The 20,494-nt window shown below is 43.1% G+C and overlaps 1 long non-coding RNA gene across 2 annotated transcripts in view; it reads left to right on the top strand.

Annotated features, from left to right (window-relative positions):
• Positions 1-13,968, top strand: part of LOC143273192 (uncharacterized) — a 48,606-nt gene extending 34,638 nt beyond the window's left edge. Inside the window, exons 1-3 of one of the 2 annotated variants that reach the window (XR_013051085.1) lie at positions 11,664-11,901; positions 12,809-12,914; positions 13,630-13,838. This is a non-coding gene — a long non-coding RNA (uncharacterized LOC143273192). Of the gene's footprint in view, positions 1-11,663; positions 11,902-12,808; positions 12,915-13,629 lie in introns of those variants that run through there. The other variant, XR_013051084.1, reaches the window with a different exon arrangement.
• The last annotated feature ends 6,526 nt before the right edge of the window (positions 13,969-20,494 follow it).

Genomic DNA, 20,494 nt, shown 5'->3' with positions numbered 1-20,494 from the left:
GGGAGAGGACTTTGAGGTAAGAATTCTTTCTACTCCATAAGAACTAGCAGGTAGTCTGTGTCTATGTGCGTGTTTATGCATATGTGTATTCATGTGTGTGCACATGTGAGTATATATGTGTGAATATGCATCTGTGTCTGTGTCTATGTGTGTGTTTTCCAGAGGAAATTACAGGGCTTCAGATACAAGGGATTTCAAGTGACATTTGAGGTACACAAGCATATGACATTTTAATGCTGATTTTATAAGGAAAATCATCAACCTGTTGCAACTATCTCAGCCCTCCTGGGGTGTCAAATTAGTTAAAGGTTGGATTTTTTTTAATCTTCTAGTGTTGAGATTAGAAAAACTTCATACATTTATGGAATGTGAATTAAATTACCTTCTTTGAGCAGTTTCAAGGAGTTCACATTTTCAGTATTTGCTGGAGATTTCAGTGTGCCCCCTGAATCTCCAGCATAGACAAGGAATTTGTCTTTTAAGAGCAGGAGGCATGCCCTCCTGTTATCGTGAGCTCGTGGTAGGGTAAGGCCGTGGAATGCGTCATCTCCAGCAGGTGCTGTCAATGCCCTGACTGATAAGAATGGAGGCAGCCTTGCAGGGTGAGGCAGGGTTCACTGCAGAGGTCATAGATACTGCAGAACCTTCCCAGTCACTCCCTCCCCCTGCCTGCAATCCTTCACCCTGATGTTTTGGGTTTTCCAGTAGTTTATAGACCCAGACATCCCCCTGTGCAAAACCTTCAGTGTGATGGAATCACAGGTTGCCACTCCGAGTTGGAATCTCCTTTCTGTTTAGAATGGACCTTAAATTTCCTATCATGGTACCATTTCTCCAAAAGACACTTGAAAGGGGGGCTGTGAAGTGGACAGTGCAAGGCATATTAAGGCAAGAGTGTTTCAAACAGTGGCTGACAGTGTGTGAGAACGCCATTAGTCAGTGCGAGTTTCTGCTGACAGTCCCCAGGATGTCCAGTTAGGAGTAGCTGGCTGGGTATCTGCATTTTCAAACAATGCACTTAATAAACGACATCCCCAGCAATACTGCAAGGCTAACCTGAAGCTTTCTCTTATTGTTTTGCATTCAGTAATCTGTTGCTTGCCTTGGAAAGCCTTCTAGAGACTGCCTTTCATCTGGCTCAGGAGAGAGGAGCCGCCTTTCAGGAAGCACTGTGTGGTGGAAGTGATTATAATTCTTCCATAAACCTTGGCTCAGGGCGTTCATGTACACTATGAGCGTTCCTGGGTTATCTCAGCTCTGTTTATGCTGCTGGGTTCGGGTTGGATTTTTTAGGCCTATATACCAACATTGGCATGCTATCAATTTCTTCCTCTCATTGGCTTTTATACTTGTATGCTATCTCCGTATTAGTGTGTATGTAGTGTGTGTGTGTGTGTGTGTGTGTGTGTGTGTGTGTGTGTGTGTGTGTGTGCGCATGTGTGTGTGCATGCGTACGTACGTGTAGATGCCAGAGGTTGAAACTGGCTATCTTCATCAATCACCTTATTTTGTTGAGAGCAAGTCTGAAGCTTCCTGATTTGGTTAAACTAGCTGGCCAGCAGGCTCCAGATAGCCTGATGTCTCTGCCCATCCAGTGCAGGATAAGAAATGACCTTTCTAGGATTACTGGATCTAGATCACCAGGCTTTCTAAGGTCTCATTTTTAGGTGGACTCTAGAAACAACAAATTTTTCCTGGGGATCCTGACATGGAAGTAAAGAGAAGGGAACCGTTTTCTGCCAGTGTTTCTGAAAGCAGTTAGTTCTTTCTACCTACGGTAATGAGGCCAGATGGCCACACAGAAAGGCCGACGGACTTATAGATCTGTTGAGTTCAGCTATTGCAGAGTGCAGCTCCCTGCCTCTTGGAGACTCCTGCCGTCTGTAACCAGACATAATTAAAAGATTAAAGAAACATTTGGCAATGTGAAGCTGGTCACTTTTTAATCAGGGAGATTGATTTTCCAATCTCAATGTGAAGGTGGAATTTTGAATAATTTATAGGGTAGAAATCAGTGGCTTGTCACAACTTGGTTCAAGGAATAAAGGCTAACCAAAAGAGGGCCTGCTCTCTCCTTTTTCTAGCTGCCTTGTGGAGAGGAGCATGTAAAGTGGAGGGCAGTGCTTGGGTTGTCGTATGCCAGGCATTCCCAGGCCTCCGCCAAGAGGATGAAGATGAGTTCCATTCCCTCCCACCCTCTGCTCCTCTACCTCGGCCTGGAGGTCTGGATAGATTCTCCTCACTACTCTGCGACATCGCTCTTTTATCCCATGGGTAGCAGCAGGGTTCCAATCCAGAGGCCCCTGCTCTGCCGCCAGTCACGCTTTCATTAGCCAAGAAGATACGTTCCAGGGCAGACACTATCACAAAGCCCAGAATCCAACCTTAGATCTTATATACTGGCATGGAAGTTTCTGGAATGCTGAAGAAAGGCTTTTCTGGCATGAAAGGAAAAAAAATTTCTAATACTAACCTAGATTCTAGTAATGCCCATGAGAAAATACATAATATGTACCTAGGAGTCATGTTGCTAAGGGGGAAGAATTGGTTGACCATCAGAAGCCAGAGGAGAGCCTGGAAGGAGAGGATTACTGACTGAGGTTATATTTGGTGGATGGGGGTGAGAGCAGGGGGTGGAGTGGGGGGAAGACACAGAGACTGAAGATATTTCTTTACTCCCAGCTCAAATTACCAGTGAATTCACCATGTTAGTGGACCCTCCCTTAGTCAGGATGTGGTTGGGTGAAGAGCCAGCTGGGCTAGGTCCATTCTGAGGAGTTTTAGCCAATTCACATGGAGCCCACTATAGTGACACCTCTCACCAGTGAGTCAGTCCTTCTGAAGAAGGTCCCCTGTAGATAAATCATTCAGGTGATGTATCCTGATGAGTGGCCAAATGTCTTCCTTCTCATCTTCTCAGTGCCCAGCTAACTGAATGTCAGACAGTGGCCATGGAGAGCCATGTTTCTGCTGACATCTTCTGTACATCATCCTTGCTGTCTAGCAGATAAATTTTTAAGAATGAAGAAGGTTGTGCATGTGGCTCAATTAGTAGAGTGCTCGCCTAGCATACATGAAGTCCTGGGTTCAATCCCCAGCACTGCATAAACAGAACATGCATACCTGTGATCCCAACACTGGGGAGTGAGACAGGAGCAGAAAGTCAAAAAGATCATCCTTGGCTACAGAGAAAATTCAAGGCCAGCCTGGAGTCTATGAGACTCTAAGGTTGGAGTGGATGGTCTTTAGAACAGAGGGAAATTTTCAGACAGTCTGTCTTTACCATGATCTCTTTGCAGCTCTTCACATCAGCAGGGCTCTGTCAAAGTCAAGGATGGAGTAGTGACAGTCCTTCCTCCACAGCCCTCTGTAAGGGCAGCAGTGAGCATGGGTGAGTTGCCATTACCGTGCATTAGGCAACACCCAGAAGCAGCTATCCAGGGGCCCTTTTCGACCAGCTCTTCAACACTTCATGGGGATTTTAGGATGGAAAAGTCTGGAGAAGGAAGACAGACAATGGCTAAAGATGGTGCCTTGTGGAGTGGTCATGTAGAAAGTATTATCATCCCTCAGCGGGAAACGACATACAGAAGATGTCATCAGAAAACATGGCTCTCCGTGGCCATTGTCTGACCCTCAATTAGCTGGGACACTTAGAAGATGAGAAGGAAGACATTTTGGCCACTCATCGGGATACATCACATGGACTCACTGGTGAGAGGTGTCACGATAGTGGGCTCCGTGTGAACTGGCAAAACTCTTTGCCTTCTGACTACTGAGATCAAGTCCAGGGACCAAACTTCCACCCTCCAAATAGCCAACTATAGGGTTAAACATAATGGTGAACTTCTGAAGGCAAGCATCACTGGGGTGGGGCACATTTCATGCCAATGCTTTTAATGCATTCACTGGTGTTTCTGAGTCAAGCTGGACTGGACATCTCTATGCTCCAGTTCTGCCTTAGGTCCAAGCCTACCCACTTGTCTGTAGCCCTGGGCCAGGGTTTAGCCACTGTGGCACAGTTGATACTTGAGCCTGGATAATTCTTTGGGGGGAAAACTGTCCTATATGTTGTAAGATGTTCAATAGCACTCCTGGCCTCTACCCACTCAATGCAAGTAGAACCTCCCCTGAAATGTCCTGTTATGACAACCCAAAGCATCCCCAGATATTTCCAATAGCCTTTTGGAGAGAAGGGCAAAATTTCCCACAGCTGAAAAGCGCTGTCTTCACCCTATAATTTGTACTGAATTAGCAAGCCAATTACAGATCAGGTTGAATCCGCACTCATTTATTAAGCTTTCATATAAACAAATAATAAGACCACATTAGACATGAGCTTGTGGGTTTGAGCCATAGTGGAATCATTCTCTCTTAATTGTTACCTACTCTGTTTGCACCAGGATGGCAATACAGCCCATAATAAAACTGCAGCCCCCACAGTTTTATGCCACCACCTCTCTGTCAACTCCCTTCTTTTACTCCTTACCCAGCACCTCCTGCCCACCTTCCTGGCCAACACACTGACTTAACATGAAGCCCTTTTGAAGAATGTTTTCCACACAGCGCTAATGTGAAGAAATGCCTCCCTGCTGGATATAGGCAGCAGGGCTCTGGATGTCTGGGAGAGATTTCTGCAGGGAGACCTCGCCAACCAGCATAAATCACTCCCAGCAGAGGCCACCCAGTCCTTGTATTTTTGTGGCCAGCTATGGGAGCTCGGGTCCTGTCAGTGCCTTTAACTACTGACAGCAAGGCTCAGCATTGAGACAGAGCAGGCTCAGAAGAGAAGGCCCTCCCCTTAAAGGGTATGAAAGCATTTTGTCCCCAGGAAAGGAACAAAAGCAATCAGTTCTTGGGAAACTTTCTTTGCAAGTCATGAAATTAACCGAAGTGTTACCATTAGTCTAATTTTAACTGCATGTGGGAGTTCTGGGTCAAGAGTGGAGAGCGTGAGCAAATGGGATCCAAGGAAAATTCAGTATGACCAAGACACAAGCCTACAGTTGGAGAACTCTGAAGTCTGCAAACTCCATGAAACCAGACAGCAAAATTTCTTTTCTGCATGACATTAGAGTTACAAATAAACATTTAACCCTCAAGTGATAGAGGGGACTCCTAGCCTAAGGGTTTTAGAACTTCAGCCTAAAGAGGGTTTTAGAACTTCAGCCATACTCTTCAACCTAGAAGAGTATGGGCACCAGAGCCACTGATACATAGTTAAGGCTAGACATCCAATGTTGTATGGGGATCAGTCTCTTGTATTCCTTATCATTGGAAAGATGGAAAGATGTTTTTAAATGCTCTAGTTATTTTAAAGTTCTATGCTGTGTGTGTTAATGTTTCTTGGAATGTTTTACCAAAAGTCCAAGTGCTTATTTGGAACAATAAAATGAACTGAAGCATAGAGGAGTAAACTCATAGGTGGCCACTGGGTGTCCTGGGATGGCATGCAGCTCTTAAAACCTTGGTCTTCTTAGAATCTGTAGAGTGGAGGAAGCCATGTAACAAGCAAGCTGTGATCAATTACTTTCAGAATTCCCCTCCTATTCAGCTGCAATCTGTCTTTGGAGAACCCTGTCTTTACTGTCTGTATATATGGTTGACTCTCCTTATTGAACCATTTTGAGATGTCTCATAAAAACTGGATCCGAGGTATAAATACTCGTTGAGTTTCTATGCTCTGTTATGATTTTTTTTTTCTCTCCCCACACAAATGATCTCTTCTCATTGGGGCAGTCTGAGTTTTTAGTTGACTTTCAGATATGGGGTGACTCACTTGTGGATGAGCTCCTCCATTTCATGGCTTAAAGGCCACCTATTGACTGATGATTCCCTAGTCCAGATATCTGAGCTTCTGCTTCTAAGTCAGTGTCACCAACAACCAGTGTCTCAAGGCTGAACAGGCTCAGATCTTCATGGCTGATCCTATTCAGCTGACATGTCCTCCTTGCAGTCATTCTGAGCTCAATCAATGGCAACTCGATTCTTCCCTCCAATCAGATCCAAACCCTTGGTGTCATAATACCCTATCTCATTATTCATGTCCAATCCAAATGGTTTGCCCCGCTTTCAAGAGCCTCCATCCAGTATCTAGCCATTTCTTACAGCTACTGTTTCCACTACACTAGTCCCATGCCATCCTTGCCCTCTTTTAAAAGAATTTATTTTCAATTTTTTACATGCATCTATACTTGTGATGGAGCATGCATGTGGAGGCTACAATAGGCATCAGTGTCTTCCTTGGTTGCTCTCACTTTATGCTTTGAGGCAGAGTCTCTCGCTGAACCCAGAGGTCATCAGTTCAGCTAGACTGGCCCCAAGGATACTTCTGTCTCCACCTCCAAGTGCTAGGATTATTGTCATATACCCCCATGCTTGGCTTTTTACATGAGTGATGGGGATCTGAACTCAGGTTCTACTGATGGCCATGTCTCCAGTCCCTACCTGGGTCTTTTGTTTAGTTAAATGCAGCATTATCTTTTTTTTTTTCATTTTATGTTGCATAGATGAAACCAGGCTTTTATTTTTATACACAATGAATGAACATCTGTGGCCAATAGTAAGAACAAGAAACCCCCAAGAAACAACATTAGCCCAAACAGTGCTATTTCTCAAAACTAAGGCATTCATTCTCAGATTGTCATCTCTCTGAGTACATCCAAAGTTTCCAGCATACTTCTATGTGGTCACTGTAATAACTATTAACTGAAAAAGTTCTCCATTTGGTAAGGATTCTGAAAAAAAAAAAACAGTGGGTAAGATGTATCATGTTTTTTCTTATTATTGCTTAACACAGTTGAAAACTGGGGTTCCTTTATAATTTATCTCTTCCTCTAAATGATTAACTTTCTGAACTATCTATGCCATTTAAGAGAGACCTGTTTCCTCTCTAGTTCTGACACCCACAGAGGCAAGGCCTGCGTGGAGACTACTTTACAGCTTGTTTTGATATAATCCTTGTTGTTTCACCTCTCTCCTAGTGTTGAGCCCAACATTACTCTCTAATAGACTTTCTAAATTGATATATTTCCTCCTCAGGATCTGTTTGACAGGCAACTCTAAATGCAGCATTATCTTATCTCATCTTCCTGCTTCCTCAGTTATTTGCTTAGAGTTCATTTTTTTTTTATCACAGCAACAAAAAGGGCCCTTTAAAACTGCCTCTCAGTGGGGTGGTGGTGGCACACACCTTTAATCCCAGCACTGGGGAGGCAGAGGCAAGTGGACCTCTGAGTTTGAGTCCAGCCTGGTCTACAGAGCAAATTCCGGGACTGCCAGGGCTACACAGAGAAAAACAAAGCAAGAAACAAGAAACCAAACAAACAATAAAACTGCTCCAGAGCAGACAGGTGCTTCAAGCCCGTCATCCCAGCACTTGGCAAGCTGAGGCAGCAGGATTGCTGTGAATTTGAGGCCAGCGGAGGCTACACAGTGAGTTGCAGGTCAGCCTGAAACAGAGTAAGACCCTATCATCATCGTCATCATCATCATAATAATAAAATTGCTACTCTTCTTAAAAAAACATCTAAAGCATCACCTTCCAATGGATGGGAAGAGAGGATGCGATGCTCCCAATAGCACTTTCTACCCATCTTTCTGGGGCTCTGGGTACTCCAGGCCAACTGTTCCTGTTATTAATATTTTGAGCCCACTTAGAATCCATGAACATCGGAGTTTTTGAGCTTGTTCTTACGTCCCTAGACTGCTGTTGCTCCAGACAGAAACCCTTATCCTCCCTCACTGCTTTCTGCTCAAATATCACCTTACAAGTAAGGATGTTGCTGGTATCTCTGTGTAAGACTGCAACCCACCTTCTTCCCCACACCTTGGCCTTCCCTTGGCTAAGTTTCTCCAGGGCAGCCATCACTTACACTGCTCTATTTACTGTCTCTCCTCAGCTAGGGCCTGCAGGGCTGATGAAGGCAGGACTTCATCTCACTTGTCGCTCTACCCCTAGAGTCTATACCAATGTCTACTGATACATTGCAGGTACTCAGCACACATATGTAGACTACATGGCCCATTTAAGCCCTCTGTGTATGTTGCTTTTCATAGGAAACATTCCATAATCCTGTAAGTCTGGGTGAAACATTTCTCCCACAATGCTCTGGGTTCCTTTTCTGGTACTCTCAGGCTGTGTGATGATTCTATAGTTAACTTATGTACACAACACAGCACAACACTGGGGTCAGTTAATCTCTTCACTGGTGAATCCTTAATAGTTGCAAAGTGATATGTTGTTGGAACTCAAATATTTGTTTTGTTGAATATAATTTCTATTCAACTAACACATACTTATACATAACACTTTGTGTACTTTGTTTAGAATATGTGCTTTATGAAACAGAATGGGTCAGAGTTATGACCTTTAAATTTATACATATATTGTAACAGCCAAACTCTATTACCACCAGCTCTCAATCATGAACCCAAATTATTTTCTATTCTGTGAGCATTTTTGGTTCTGTTCCCCCGGACCCCGGGGTGGGGGTGGGTGGTTCTGTTTGGTCTGCTTGATGTTTCCTGGGATGAAAGCATTGGTAATAAATGCCTGAAGCTGGGGGCTGATAATCATCCATCAGACTGTGAAAGTGGGTGGAGATCTGTGTAAACCTTATACCCCCAACCTTGGAATCTTTTTGAAGCTTAAAAAAGCATTTTCTGGGGCCATACTAAAAAAGTTCTATTTCTGTATTCATTGGACACAGAGAAGCAGTTGCCCTGGTGAGAAAGTAAATAGCTGTGGGGTCTAGATTAAGATATGTACAACAAATCAATAACAGGGTACTAAAAGGAAACTGGGAGAGGACTTCACATCCGGGCAACTATCACTCTGTCCCACAAGATGCCCCTGCTTGGGGCAGGCCAGGGCTGCCTGGCTTGTGTGGGCCCTGTGGTGAGTTACTGATGCCTCTCCCATTAATCTACTTCCCTGGTTTCTCCTGAGAACCCTTCCTGAAATTGCAACCAGCTTCGGGGTTCCAGAAATTTAATTTTATACACAATAAATGAGTTTGGCCTGAGGTTCAACCTGGATGTTTTCCTGACTTTTGCCGATTTCAAAACATGAAGGTGAAGCCATTGAAACCAACCAATGACTTTGCTTGGTACCAACAAGAGATTTGAATTCTTATTTTGGAGGAAGCAAAAGTAAAGTTCTCATCTCTCTTCTTTCTTTCTTTTTTTTCTTCAGTTAATTACCTTGGAGCACTTGAGAATTCACTGACTAATTTCAAAGCCTTGTATCTGATTAAGTACCATATGCCAGAAACTCATATTCCACTTACGCTCTCACCCTCATTGATGATTTTCGTTTTAACTTTCATAGTGATTTATAATTTGGAGTGGGGGCAGCACACAGTAAGTATTAGTTTGAAGTCCTTGTATGTAGTCCAGTCTGCTGTAGCATCCCACCGCAATGGTCTAAAACTGATTTGGACCCAAAACATTACATTGGCTGCTGGACTCATAGTAATGTACATGGTTTGAGCCAAGGCATGGCTCCCTGGAATAAATAAATGAACAATAAACCAAATACTGTTTCTCTGGTGAGTGGAAGCATATGGCAGGATGAATGAAGATAATTTCCACCAATGTGGCAAAGTTGATTTTCACAGGTTTATGCCTCTAACAGTGGGGAATTAGAAACACTTGTGGGAGTTTTGTACTTCTGAAGTTGTAGGTGTGCTGGGGATTGTGTTTTGTTTTTAACTTGGGGGAAATTTAGTGTAGAAATGAAAAGAGCATCAAGGTTTCAGGAACCCGGGAGAGACTATTGATCTGGAGGCAGGTGAGGTAGTTCAGCTGAAGTAACCACATTAAATAAGGACTCCAGGGCAGGGCCAGGGGTTCAGCGGACTCCTATGTTATCCCCAGGAACAAAGCTTCTGCTCCCAACACGCTTCCTAAAAATGAGGAAAGAACACCTATTCTGTTTCTGTCTTGGCTAACGTTTATGTGAGGGAGCTGAATTATTTGGGAGGGTATCTCTTCACTCTTTTAAAATTTTTATTAATTGTTTGGTTGGTTGGTTGGTTGTTTTTTAAGACAGAATTTCTTTGTATCACTCTGGCTGTCCTGAAACACACTCTGTAGACCAGGCTAGCCTCAAACTCACAGAGATCCCCCTTCCTCTGCCTCTGAGTGCTAGGATTAAAGGAGTGCACCACAACTGCCTGGCAAATTTGTATTATTTTTTAAAAATTTCTCATACAATGCTTTGTATCCTGACAACCCTCACCTCCTACCCACCCCCACCATGTCCATCCTCCCCCTGCGTCAGTTCACCCTCTTATACCACATAGTACAGCAGCTTCCAGTACAGTCACGAGATTGTATATCCATCATCATCCTCCAGTCTCAGGACATCCCACCATCCCAAGAAATCCCAGACTCATGAAAAATCACCCTACATTCTCTTTCCTCCTAGCTGCTGACAGCCACTAATCTACTCTTTTTCATGAGTCTCTATTTTATTTAAAGGCAGCTAGAAGACCTTTTAGTGTTTGGCTTTTAAAATGTAGCCCATTTTCAATGATCCTCCATGGAGTTAACATGTACCAATAATTAGTTCTTTTGTCTGGCTGTATAATATTCCTTAAATAAATATGCCATGTTGTGTACAAATTTTGTATAGTCATACAAAATGAATATGAATATAAATTTCGTGTAAATGTGTTAGCCAATGGATTGTTTCTATTTCTTTGTTAGTACAAATAATACCACTATAAATGACAATCATAGGATTGTCGTGAGAAATAAATATATGTAAAGCTACATGTGTTACCATCATACACCACACCTGGAAAGTACTCATTATTAATTACTATCATCCCCGACTTCGTGAGCTCACCTTACATTTAGGAATATCCATTTATCCTGTCTACCAGTATTTTACCACTGGAAAGACTTAGCAAAAGGAGTTTTTAATATACCTTCAGTAACAGATTAAATGTGGGCTGAAGTTAGAGTTGCAGTTCACCACAAAAAGAAAAAATATTTTGAGAAAGCCATTTCCAGTGTTCTGTAGAATGCCACAAAAAAGGACTAAAGCAGAGCAAATGTTTCATTTCTAAGCTAAATGAAAGCCTTCATTTCTAAGGCTGCCACGAGAAAGTTCCATAAGTCAGAGACTGAGGCCCATCTAAGGGAAGGAAGGAAAGTTGTTCCTGTCCTCTCTTTGGTAGTCATGGTCACCTTCTCCCCATGCTTTACCTTTGCAATGGGTTGAGCTGTGCCCCTCCAAAGTCCCTGTGTTCAATCTCTAGCCCTCAGTGTGATGCTATTTGAAGAGAGGCCCAGGGGGAGATAATCTGGAGTAGACGAAGTCATAAAGGGAAGGCCCTCATGATGGGATTTCACTTGTATTCTCCATCCCCTTCTCTTTTTCTCCCCTGTCTGTCCCTGTCCCTCTCCCTCCACATGTGAGGACAAAGTAAGAAGCAGGCTCACTGCAGATCAAGAAGGAAACCCTCCCAAAGGAGTAAACCAATGAAGGCATCGCTAACAGCCTTGCCAGCTACCAAAGTTGTAAAAACAGAATTTACTTAGTTACTTGGTGTGTGACATCGTGTTAAGCAGCCTACCCTGACTCATATACTATCACCGTCACTTTGTGTGTTTATGTATTTCAGAGCTCAAGTTTCTCCCCTCTATAAAGACACCCATCACATTGGGTGAGTCCACTTAAGGACTTCATGAAGGCCTTATTAGCTCTGTAAAGACCTGATCTCTAAATCGGGCCACATTCTGAAGCACTGGGCATGAGCTCTCAGTGTCTCCAGTGGAAACCACAACGTCACATGAAGCCAAATGCAGAGTAAAGAGACCACCTTAAGAGGCCCCCCATGAAGGAACCAAACAGAAGGGGAGCAAACAGATGACCATGGGGACCAAGAGGTGAAGGAGATCCAGAACTGCGATGGGGGATAGCATGAGGTGACCTGAGAGTACTCTGCTGTGGGATGGTCTGTATGTCAAATTGCTCTGGTTGGTCAATAAATAAAACACTGATTGGCCAGTGGCCAGGCAGGAAGTATAGGCGGGACTAACAGAGAGGAAAATTGAGGGAATTCTGGGAAGTGGAAGACTGAGGAGGGAGACACTGCCACCCGCTGCCATGACAAGCAGCATGTGAAGATGCTGGTAAGCCACAAGCCACGTAGCAAGGTACAGATTTATAGAAATGGATTAATTTAAGTTGTAAGAACTAGATAGCTAGAAGCCTGAGCCATTAGGCCAAACAGTTTAAATAATATAAGTGTTTATGTGTTTATTTTATAAGTGGGCTGTCGGACTGCCGGGGCTTGGTGGGACCTGGAGAAAATTCTCCAGCTACAGTACTCAGGCAAAACATGGGAGTTTTTCCTCTATTGAGAACATGACTTCAATTATCATTGCACTCCATAGTACTCAAGTGGGATCCATAGGCATGTGCCTGGTGTAGTTATTAAGGGACCCTGTCTTTATAAGGGCTAAGCAATGCTCCATATCTGTCTGAAAAGTCTTAATAGTTTAATCTTTCGAGTCACATCTTTAAATGAAGTCTTATGGGATAGTGAACTATTACTTGAGTAAAGACGATATATAAGTCATTTGTGTGTCACATAATTCCTTTCTGAATGAGTCATATGTGGTCACTTCTCAAGTTACGACAGGGCTGTACTCAACTGACAGCAAAGTTTCATCCAGATAAATTCATTATAATTTGAAAGTGTTCTAAGTTGAAAATGTGTTCAATGCATATAGCCCTCTACACATCATGGTTTAACACACTAAAGTGACAGTGGCTTTGCCTCCTGACTAGGACCAACTGGAAGTTGTGGCTCTTCACAAGCGGTTCATTCAGCACTGTGAGACAGGATCCAACCAATACCATCGGCCCCAAGAAAGATCCAAATTCAAAATTTAAGGTAAAGTTTCTCTCTCTCTCTCTCTCTCTCTCTCTCTCTCTCTCTCTCTCTCTCTCTCTCTCTCTCTCTCCTTCCTCCCTTCCTTCTTTCTTCCTCCCTCCCTCCCTCCCTCCCTCCCTCCCTCCCTCCCTCCCTCCCTTCCTTCCTTCTTTCTTCCTTCCTCTTTCCTTCCTTCCTTCTTTCCTTCCTTCCTTCCTTTCTTTTTTTTTCTTTTCTTTTTGGTTGTTTTGGTTTTTCAAGACAGGGTTTCTTTGTGTGTAGCCCTACCCATCCTGGAACTAACTCTGTAGGCTGGCCTTGAATTTATGGAGATCTGCCTGCCTCTGCCTCCCAAGTGCTGGGATTAAAGGTGTATACTACCACCGCCTGGCTGAGGTACAGTTTATACTGAATGCATATTGCTCCTACACTGTTGTAAACTTGAAAGATAGTTAAGTTAAACCATTGCATGCAGGGGACCATCTGTAGTGGGTGCGATAACCCCCACTCACAAAACTACAGGGCACTTGCGTATGCAGTGTTCAGCAAGAGTCAATGTGGGTGCAAAGGAAAGTTCTGTGTGCAAATGAGCGAGCAAGGCTTTGAAGACCCTAGAAGCCACCTTGTCCTTCTGACCAAAACTTGCCTCAAATGCAGAAAGGTGTCAAATTCTTCCCAGAAGCCTACGTGACTAAGAATCCTATACCATCCTTACTTATGCTTTTCCTTGTTCTAGCCAATCCCAAGGCTGAAAATGCTGCCATGGAGGAAGGCAAAGCCCAGGGGCCTGGAGGGATGTCTTAGCAGCTAAAATGCTCACGCAGCTCTAACAGAGTTCAGTGCCCGCCACTCACATCATGCAGCTCACAGATGCCTGTGTGTGTGTGCACACGTGCACATTTATACATAATCAAGCATCAAATAAACCTGCTCAGAGTCACGGCAGCTCTCTTCTGCTCCTTCTTACCTCACCAGTGGGCTGAGAGGAGCGCCGAGGCAGCAACCAGGGAAATTAGAGCAGAAATGACTTGTGTGCGGTTCCAACATGATTAAGCAATAAAACCAAAGTGTCTAATCATGGTTATTCCACAGACAAGTTGAATGTCCTTTAAGTGTCCATTGTCATTGCTCTGCATCTCGATCAATGCCACAATTAATGGGGGGCCAGGGGTGCATCTCAGTGGAAAATAGTGTGTGCAAGGCCCTAGCTTTACACTCTTGCACTGCAAGGGGTGGAGTGAGGAGGAGGAAGAAGAGGAAGAGGAGGGGGAGGAAGGGAAGGAAGCAGGAAATCTTGCTCCTATTTAACTACTTTCTGAACAGAGGGCACTGTGCTCTCATTTTGCACTGGACCCCTCCTTTTACAACCGGCCCAGGTAGTAAACGAAACCCAACTATGTTATCCGGTAGACAGAGAATGCCAGCTTGCCTGCCAGGTCCTCTTTGTCTGGGAGACAGGGTGGAACTTGTCTTTGCTTTTGCCATGCTGGGAGTAAGTCCCAAAGCTTCGCTCGTGCTGGGCAAGTCCTTCATCACCGGACTCTATCCCCGCCCAGACCCTCTCTTCTGTCGGACAGAGTTTCAGTCTGCTTTCTCTTGCTGTGATAAAACACTGACCAAAGCCAACCGGAGAGGAAAAGATTGATTTTATTTGACACGTTACTGTCCATCACGGAAGGAAGCTAAGGCAGGAACTCCAGGCAAGAGCCTGAAGCAGAGCCCATGGAGGAATGCTGCCTACTGTCTTGCTCCCCAGGCTTTCTCAGCTAGAGCTCAGGCTTACCTGTCTAGGGATGGCACTGCTCAGAGTGGGCTGGGCCCTCCTACGTCAATTAGCAATTTATAAAAATGCCCCTGCAGACATAGGCACGGGCCAATGTGATGAAGGCACTTCCTCAGTTGACGTTCCCTCCTCCTAGGTGCGTCAAGTTGACAGCTGAAGCTCACCATGACAAACAGGTTCACTCTACAAAGTGCCCATTAAGTCCACACTCTGCCTCTGAGTTATACTTCTACATTTCCAGAGCATCTGTCTGTCTGTCTTTTGTTTCTGGAGTGGTCTTGGAGTGAACACTAGGCAAGCACTCTCGCACTGGTCTACTTCCCCACACCAGTTTTTACTTTTTATCTTGAGACTCAGTCTGACTAAGTTGCTCAGGCAGGCCTTGAACATGACATCTTCATACTTCCAATTCCCAGGACGGCAGGTTTGAGCTGCCAGGCCTCCAGGCTTACCCAAATCATCTCCATTTTCTATCTTCAAAAATAAATAAAAAGGCAGATTGAAGTGGAATGTGATGTTTCTATAGAAGCAGAACCAGCAAAAATTGAGTGAAAAATTATTGAGAAATTTGTCTTCAGTGTCATTTATTTGTTTGTTTATGTACTTGCATGTGTGGAGTGGATATCCATGTGCACATGTATGTACATGCATGTGATACCTGAAGCCAACAGTGAATCTCTTCCTTAATCTTTTTTCAGTGTATTTTTAAAAAAAAAATGTTTCTGCAGCAGATGAAGAAGAATATAGAGAACCAAAGCCAGACTTTTGGCAGAGAGTGGGAAGCCTTGGAACCCTCAGCCCCAAAAGGGATGTCTCCATCAAATCCCTCCCATTGGGGTTCAGGGAACCCCGTGAAAAAGGAGGTGGGAAGAGTGTCCTTTGCCTGATAATATGGTTTCTAGTTTAGTGCTTTTATGGGACTCCTGAGTATGCAGATGAGTGGACCTCTGTTTCTCATGCCTTCTCTTGGGCTTTTCCCCCTTCTGTTTGTTTTATTCAATTCTGATATGTTAGGTTTTGTTTTATCATACTGTACTATATTATATTAAGAGCCTACAGAAGCCTGTTTGTTTTCTAGTGAGAGACAGAAAGGGGGTGGATCCAGATGGGAAAGGAGGAGGGGAGGAGCTTGGAGGAATGGAGGGAGGGGGAACCGTAATTAGGATATATTATTATATTATGTGAGAAAAGATAACTATTTTCAATAAACGGGGAAAGTGTAAAAAAATTAGAATGAAAGGAAGAGAAAGGAAGGAAGGAAGGAAGGAAGGAAGGAAGGAAGGAAGGAAGGAAGGAAGGAAGGAAGGAAGGAAGGAAGCAAAGGTCTCTTGCTGGGACTAATGGATTAGGCTAGAGTGTCTGGCCAGCAAGCCCGTATCTCCACCGGCCCACCATGAGGATTGTAGGTTCACAGTACTGTGCCTGGAATTGAACTCAGATCCCCCCGCTTGCATAATAAGCACTTTGCTGACTGAGCTATCTCCCCAGTTTGAAGTGTTTATCTAATTACTCTTTCATCAATAATAACTCCAGAGTCAGATATCAGGGTAAAAACTTGATTGATCAGAGAAGTGGCCAGTGACCTCTCTTTCCCTCCTTCCTCAATCCAAAAGGCCTAGCATCTCTCCAAGCCCCTTTCTACTACTTCCTGTGTCTCTCTATATGTCCTGGGTCCTCCAAAACCTTTATGGCTAATTTGGTCAGCTAGTAGCTAGCTCCACCCTCTGATTCAAGGTAAACATTATTGTCAGTCAGAGGAGTATCAGAGTGTGATCAACATATCTCATAAAATCTCTCCCTTTTTGTCTCATGAAAAGGGAAGGTTTTAACTCTAAATAAAATAAAATAAAAGCAAGTATCAGGTAAGAATTACATTCACAATGTCGGGTCCATTTGTATTTGGCAAATTCAGAGAAAATACTCCATTATCTATCCTATCTTGGTGAGTCCAAAGTTTTGTACCTAATTCAAATTTCTATCCTAACTTGTATTACCAACCCAAAACTATTTTTTTACACCTCAAAATGTTTTCTTAGATAAACAACTTAAGCTTTTATGTCTCTCAGCCTTATACAAGTTACACCTCTTTTGTGAGTTTCTTTTCTGAATTTGCGAACAAGGAAAACTGTAACTATAACTATCTAGTCTTTGACCCCATCAGAGGTCTGAGAAGAATATATTATTACCTGAGAAAACAGGAAGTAAAGAGCAAACAACTTCCAAAACTATAGAAAGGACAGAGACATTTGGCTGCCTGCGCAATCACCCAAGGTTCCTCTGCAACATTGGGGCACCCATCTTTGGCCTACAGGCCTAGAATATCTGACAGACTTTTCTGTGAAGCAGGAATTTTGAAGGACTTTGCTACCTTGTCTTGACAAAATTCAGAAGTTGCTTTTTTGTGTGTCCTGATTGTCCAGTTTGGACAGTATACTGTCAGCAGTGTAGGCAAGGTCAGTTTCTTGCCCAGTGGCAAACTTTTGCCACAAAGAAAGCAAACTCCATATGCAGGTTCTTCAGTGCCCATCATCTTCTCTGGAGTAGATTGGTGCTGCCAGGAGCAGATGTATCTCATTGTCATGAAAAGCTTTAGATTATTAAAACATCTTAAATGCCATATTCTGTAAATTTCTGAAGTGTTTGAAGATCACCTGTCTAAAATTTATCTGTTTGACCTTGAAAACATACCTAACATGACTACAAGTGTGATTATTATAGATGACTAATTACTAACCTGTATTTCTTAATATAGTAATAACTTTCAAGGATTATAAATTTACATTACATTTTTGAACAAGCTGCATAGGTGCAATACCTTAAACAAGAGTAGAAACATACATACAGTATAACAAAAATAACCTTAAATTTGTATCAATATACAAAGTTACCTTAAATAATAGTAGAAACATATATACAGGTAGTAAACAGATATTCTTTTATCTTTTTAAGAGATCTTTTTAAAAATTATTTGTATTGAAAATTGATTTTTTTCATACAATATATTTTGATTACAGTTTCTTTACCCCCCAGCTCCTCCCAGATCCTTCCTGCTTACCCACCCACCCAAAGCCACACTCTTTTTTAGTCTTGTTTAAATATAGACATCTAAAAAAAATAAGAAGATAAAATAAAAGCAAACAAACAGAAAAAAAAAGCCAAAGAAAAAACACGTGAAACATATAGATGCTGAGACATGCATGTTATATATAACACACAGAAAACATATAAAAATTGGAAACCATAATATATAAGCAAAATGTCTGTAAAGTAAACAAAACAAAACAGCCCAGACAAAGAATTGTAAGACAAAAAGAAACAAACAAATAAGCAAACAAACTCCCCAAATACCATTGAGTTTGGTTTGGTTTTGTGTTGGCCATTCACTGCTGAGCCAAGGGCCTGCTCCTAAGTGTGGCTTGAATATGCAGTGAGTCTCCATTGGAGAAAACTAATTTGTGTCTATGTGGTAGAGGCGGTATGTGCACATGTGAGTGTAGGTGCCTGCAGAAGCCAGAAGAGAGGACTGACTCCTACAACTGGAGTTCCAGGAGGTTACAAGCAGCTCATCATAGGTGCTGGGAACCAAACCTGGGTTCTCTGGAAGAGAAGTACTTGCTCTTAACTATGGACCCATTTCTCTGGCCCCAGAGGTGATTTCTTCTCATGTAGAAATGAAGTCAGCAACTAATTCCCAACTGATAAGTTCAGATGCATATGACAAGCCAACAGGGCAGTCCTTTGGAGAAGAACAAGTTTCTGTGAACCCTTCAGTCATTTCACGTGAGGAACTAACTGCCTTCGTGGAGAACTGAACCCAGGGCAATGAGGATCTTAACGTGGGTAGCTGGCAGGAAAGATTTACAGAGAACAGTCAGAAAGTGTCAAAAGAAATTTCCAGGTGACTTGCTTTCTAACAGCAAACTTAATATTCTTTAGAAATGAAAGATAAATACTAGTGCCTTCTGGGAATGGACTTCAACTGACTGATATACAGTTGCTAACTTCAATTAGGGGAGCAAGCAGGGGGTAGCGGGTGTTACCTTAGGGAGATCTGTCAAATGGATAATTCAGAAAAGTCATTCCTTTTGAGCACAGAGTCATTAACTCCTCCCGTAACAGACTGTGAGAGCTGTGTTTGAGCTTGTCCTGAAAATTACTTCAAGAGAGGAGTGGACGAGGAGGCTGCCTTGCTGCCAGGGTGTTCACACATTTTAAGGAAAAGGCTGCTTCTGCTTGAAACCTGTTTGGAATACTTGTTGGGGCTCCTCTGTGATCCTCAGAAGCATCCATCTGTTAGAGTCAGCTGCAGTTGGGCCCCACTCAAAGGTGGACATAAATTCTAAGGTTAACTCATCCATTTAACTTTTTTTTTTTCCAGAAAAGCAGCATTCAAATGTTCCTTCTTGCATCCTTAATCATTTGAGCAGTACAACTCAAAAGGCAGTCTTTCGGGAAGAGTTCACTCTGTGCTTTGTTCAGCCTGTCAAAACACTGTTGTTCTTGTTTGAGGAGGAAGTCCAGGTTCCATAGCTTTGGGGGTGTGTTTTAGCTTCTGAGCACTGCTATAACAAAGAGCCACAAACTGGACATCTTACACAACAGAAATCCATGTTCTCACATTTCTAGAAGCTAGAGGTCCAAATTCAAGATGGCGAGCATGGTGGGTTCCTGATGCAGCTTGTGAGAGAAGGTCTGTCTGGACTGTCTCCTGAGCTTATGCAGGGTCCTATCATTCTGTCTTCCCTCTGTTCAGATCTCTGTGTCCAAATATCCCCTTTTCTAAGGGCATCAGCATGTACTGGGGACAACCCTGGTGTCTTTTCATTCTCATTGTTTTTGTGAAAGGACTTCATTTTGTATCCTACAACTGTCTCCCTTCCCTTCCCTCCCGCATAAGAGGATTACAGGCATATGAGGACAACACATCTGGCAATGCATTTTTTGTTGCAATACTTAAAATTGAGCCCAGGGCCTCATGCATACTGAGCAGGTTTCTACCATTAAGCCTAGATCACCAACTCTGACCTCATTATAAATATCCTCTGTAAAGATCCTGTCTCCAAACATATCCAAATATCAAGACCTCAACATGTGCATTTTAGGAGGATGAAATGTATCTCCTTATGTTAGGAGAAGGTGGCATTTGGTGATGAACCATGTAAGAACTCCCAAGCACCGTAGAGGCACTGGTCCATGCTGGCCTCTATATTGGTTACTTTTCTTATTGCTGTCACAAAGTTCATGGCAGAAGCTACTTAAAGAAGCGAAGACTCACCTTGGCTCACAGTCTCGGCTGTATTTCATCATGGAAGGGAAGGGGCCATTCTTTGCAACAGGAATATGTGGAAGAGTCCTTCATATTTTGGTGGCAGAGAGCTTGGGCCAGAACCAGAAGAAGATATTATCCTCAAGGTCCATCCCATTGGGACCCAGTTCTGCCAATACAACTCCTATCTCTTAAGGACTCCATAACTTCCCAAAACAGCTCCAGTAACTGAGGATCAAGTGTTTATATGAACCTGCAGGGGACATTCCACAGCATCCATAATACACTCAACACAGCAGTAAGTATTTCCTTTGCCATGAACAAGTCTTCTAGAAGCACTCGATTAAGCCACTGTGGTCTGTTCTAATGCAAAAATGTGTCTAGTATCTTTTGGGAATATTTTCACCCTGAAGGGGTAAACATTTAAATGCTTAGTGTCTGAAGGAGCATCATTTTAATGATCAGACACTAGCTTTCATTCTAAATAATTGAGTCCTCACCCTAAAAGCTGCACTGTGAGTCTCCAGTGTTAAGTCCTTGAAGGCAATTCTA

Source organism: Peromyscus maniculatus, chromosome 5, assembly GCF_049852395.1.
Source record: "Peromyscus maniculatus bairdii isolate BWxNUB_F1_BW_parent chromosome 5, HU_Pman_BW_mat_3.1, whole genome shotgun sequence".
NCBI lineage: Eukaryota > Metazoa > Chordata > Mammalia > Rodentia > Cricetidae > Peromyscus > Peromyscus maniculatus.
Note: the sequence above shows the minus strand (reverse complement) of the source record. Positions and strands in the feature narration are given on the sequence as shown.